The sequence below is a fragment of the Mustela putorius genome, unplaced genomic scaffold (assembly GCF_011764305.1).
Source record: "Mustela putorius furo isolate JIRA1106 unplaced genomic scaffold, ASM1176430v1.1 tig00003845_pilon_pilon_pilon, whole genome shotgun sequence".
Taxonomy (NCBI): Eukaryota; Metazoa; Chordata; class Mammalia; order Carnivora; family Mustelidae; genus Mustela; species Mustela putorius.
Window position 1 is genome coordinate 71905001 of NW_025421998.1, and position 4284 is coordinate 71909284.

The 4284-nt window shown below is 35.6% G+C and overlaps 1 protein-coding gene across 6 annotated transcripts in view; it reads left to right on the forward strand.

The window, feature by feature from the left end:
• The window catches only part of FOXP2 (forkhead box P2), a 546452-nt gene extending 543100 nt beyond the window's left edge, over window positions 1–3352 (forward strand). For all 6 annotated transcript variants that reach the window (XM_045062894.1, XM_045062893.1, XM_045062896.1 and 3 more), the window contains one exon: window positions 1–3352. This exon is cut by the window's left edge and continues 667 nt beyond it. The gene's annotated coding sequence lies outside the window, so the exon portion shown is untranslated.
• Window positions 3353–4284: the final 932 nt, after the last annotated feature.

Consider the following 4284-nt stretch of genomic DNA (forward strand, 5'->3'; position numbering starts at 1 on the left):
AGTAGTATCAGAAATTAGTGTCACTGCTTGTATCTAGCTGAATTTTAAACAACAGAACATTAGTTTTTTATGTTGGTGCCACCAACTGTAAATGACATAAGTTAGTTATTACAAAACACAGTAATTAGACTGTTGCGACCATCTAAAACCTTAGGCTTCCAGTCTGTGCTGTTAGTGTTAAGATGTAAAGTGCAATCCTAAGCTAACATTATCTGTGCAAGCACCATAGAAACATTTGCATATCTGCATAGATCTTACAACTGTACTCTTTACCTCCTTGTGATAAAGCTTTGTCTACCTGCAAACACAGTCAAAGGCTACAGCTGCAAACCAAAGCCAACTCTAACCATGGCCAAGAGCTCAAGGACAGAAGCAGCCACATGCTTTGGTCAGCCTTCTGTAACTTCAATTAGTACAAAGGAACCTTTTCCATGAACTACCTGCTGTTTTCTGATGACCTCTGGGATCTTTTCATTTAGCCCTAAACAAAGAATCGAATATGACAAAACCACAACTAAAAAGTTAATTCAGTCACAGAGTAATCTTCTGAGGCCAAAAGTCCATCTAAACGCAATGAAGATTTGCTTTCATAAAGACAGAGGTGAGGACAAAATCCGCAGTGGACGTTATGATGTGCTAGAAAGCAACAAATGTGGATCACTGACCAAAACGATTATGTACTTGATGCAAATGCAGATTGCATATTGTTATATATATCTAGTACATTGTGTTTTTGTTTTCCCCCATCCAGTCACTTACTTTCGGTGGTGAATACATGTTGTTAGAAGATGACGTGTACGGTCTGAATCTTTGTTGTGTACTATTTTTTATAGTCTTAAGTTATAATGAAAAAAAACAAAAGTAGGAACCAAACATAAAAGGTCTAGTAAAGCCAAAAATTAATTTCATATTGATTTTAAAGTGATCTAGCTGAGTTTTTACACTGAAAGCAAAGATTATAGCAATTGTAGTCCATGGTATTTATTTTCAGTCAAACCAAAGTTACATATAATTCTGCCTCTGCTTATACGGGATATTAACACTAACAATATGCTCCCTTTCAAAGACTTGCACAGGCCAAATTGTTGGAACGCTGGTTTTTCTTGACAACTCCAAACCCCAAAACTATGATAACGCGTTATGGTGTAGTTGAAAATAGCATAGTCAGATGTTTGCTTAAAACCTAGAAACTTTACGTGTTGCTTTTCATGTGCTGTGCCAAGTCTTGATAATACTTTTTCCCCCAACCAAGGGACCTCATAACCTGATTATGGTTATTGCTTTACAAACAGTTTTGACAGAAGGTGGCTGCTAGAGCTTAACATACGTACCAGTTCCATGTGATGGAGCCGGTTCTTGCAAACTAAGCTCATCATTTATTCTTTGCTGAAGTCAGCAAATAGAGTTAGAGAGATACCCAGTCATCTATCACACCAAATAAAAGGACATAACGGCTTTCAAAAGGGTTTTCCCACATACCCAAAAGGCTTTCTGAAAGCTTCTACCTCTGCAAAAAAAAAAGAAAAAAAAAAAAGAAAAAAAAAGAAAAAAAATTAGAACAATTATGGCAGATTGCATGAAACGTGAGAACGTCACAGTAACTGCTACTTTTCATTATGTTTGTCTTTGGGTCATGATCAACGGACGGGAAGTTTCCGATATGGTATCAGAAGAAAGATTGGTATTGTGAAGGATGGTTTTCAGTCATCTAGGATCCTACTGTAAGGATTATCTGAGGGAAAATGGGTCTTTCAGGTGCATGTTCAAAAGGCTTTGATGGACTGAAAGTAACTGTGAGAGCTGTACTATCGGGAGGGTGGCCTAAGACTACGATGCTAAAGTATGCATACCTCAGTTACAAAACTTTTGAAAGGAAGTCTCAGCCACAGAATGCATATACCTGTAGAGTTTTGCATGGGTTTTATATGAATACAATTTTAAAAAATAGCTGCTTGCACATTATACCAGAAAAACCTCCAAAACTGCAATTGCTTTGAAAATAGATTTTAGGTTTTTTGGAGTTTTCTGAAATGCTTGGTCTGTATTTTGATAATTGTGCATATTATGTAAAAATGTTGGTGGACCCATAAATGACCAGACTTTTTCTAAGAAAAATGTTGCTTTAATGCATTTCATGAATTTTTACTCTTATATCATTGCTTGCTAGGAATAGCAAATCTGCTTTTCTGCATCTGCTTTGCGTAGCTATTGTAAGGCTTTGAACTAATGTATGTATTTATTGCTTGAACTTCTGTGCATACCTTATAAAGCATAATGTCTGACAATTTAAATGGCTCATGTATTCTTGCTTCTATCATAAGCTGATTATGGGGACTATGATCTTTTGTATACAGCAAATTTTAACTGTAGCACAAACATCTGTTTATGTATTGGTGGAATATACCTGTTTTATTTATCTTTTTTGAGGTAAACTAATTTTTGATACTTTTCATTACTGTGTACTATGTTCAGACTTTGAATTCTCTGACATTAGAAGTCATGGTTGAGAATTGTAACAGCTGTTATTCGTTCTGTATTCATGGCTTTCACTGCTGAATAAAATAAAGGACCAAACCTAGGATTTGAAAGAAAACTGTCTACCTCTAACACCAGGGAGTTATCAGATTTTATTTTACATAGTTTTAGTCTACAAAGACACAATTGCTTAAACCTAGTGGGCTTAAGGCTTATATTCTATGTGGTTGGATTCATGGCGCAGTTGTACTGTTTGAAAATCAATTAAAATTTCATGTGAATGTTACAAGTATTTGGTAGAATTACCACTACCTGGGTTTTCTTTAGATAACTCAGATACGGAGAAAATGTCATCAGCATTCTGTGTCTACAGCTGCTTAACTTCATAAGAATGCATTTCTTTGTGATTAGGGAATCGAAGAACAGTCAGCTAGGAATAGAGCCTCAGAAGTACACTTAAAATAAACCATCCTGGACTTTAATGTCCCTGGGCAGATTCAGTCACAAAATCCATGACACTGTTTTGTAAAGTTCTCAAACTGGGCGTTCACATTTTGAAGAATCTGTGAGATTTCATCCTGCATATGCCAATATTAACACGCATTTGGACAATAGCTTTATTAATGCCATAAAGCTATTGAAAGGAACACGGCTTACCCTTGTGATTCCACTAGTTCAGGTTGCAATGAAAGGTGTTTTGTCCATGAACACTTGGCAGATCTTACTTAGCAAAAAAAGAAGGATGTACATTTTCCTATAGAATTAATGTATGAACAGTGTGTCACTGCTGTTGGATGTAAAAATGTATATGAAACCATTTCATTCACTTGATTACATTTCTGAAGTATAAATAAAAAATCTAATTCTTTTTGACCCATTTATAACCCCTAGGATTTTATTCTTTCGGAGAGACCATTCTTCCCTGCCAGAGCCAAGTCATAAATTTGTGTACACATGTCCCACAATTTGTTTAAAATCATTTCCTTAGGAACTGGGGATTCATAAACCAAACCATACTCAAATTTAGTCTATAAAAGTGGGGGCTGCTTGTCAAATACATTATGTTAAAAACTATCTTCACATTCAAAATTGGCTTCCTCATATAATCATCTCATGTTTTCATCCTAATAGAATTTGACATCATAAATTCTGAACGTTAAAAAAAACAAAAAGGAAAACAAGATTACTTTACTCTTTTTAACTTTATGACTCTTCTTTACTATATTTTTTGGGGGGGCTCTGAATATCAGTCACAGCCACGGAATCCGCTGTGGTTTAGGAGAATGCACGGGGTAGGTCAGTTGCTTTCTGAGGGAACGCTTCTTATGCCTTCTGCGATCGCTCCCAGACCTTGACTAGGGGCCAAAACAGGCAGGACAGAGCCTCTGCAGAAGAAAGTTTGCCTTTTTCTCTAACTTCAGTATACACTCCTAGATCTGTCATAATCCAAAATAAAAGGAAAATGAATATGTTGATTATATTTTTATTTTATGCATAATTGAATATTTTCTCTCATCTCAGTGGAAGAGTACACTGACTAAAGAGATTTCCACAGGACAAAAAATAACTTCAACAGAAATGTGAACATGAGATTAATTTTTTGAAACTCAGAATTCAGTTTTCACTCTCAATTAGTTGAAAGCAAATGAATACCCACTTGCCCCTGCCCAGTATATTTTGTTAACTCCATTAAGTCTCTGTAATGAGATGTGACTCCTTACACTCTTCATACTCTAATGCGGGGAGAACAATTTACAGATTAATACCAACAATTTAAAAAAAAAAAAAGTCAAACTGACTCAGCAAATG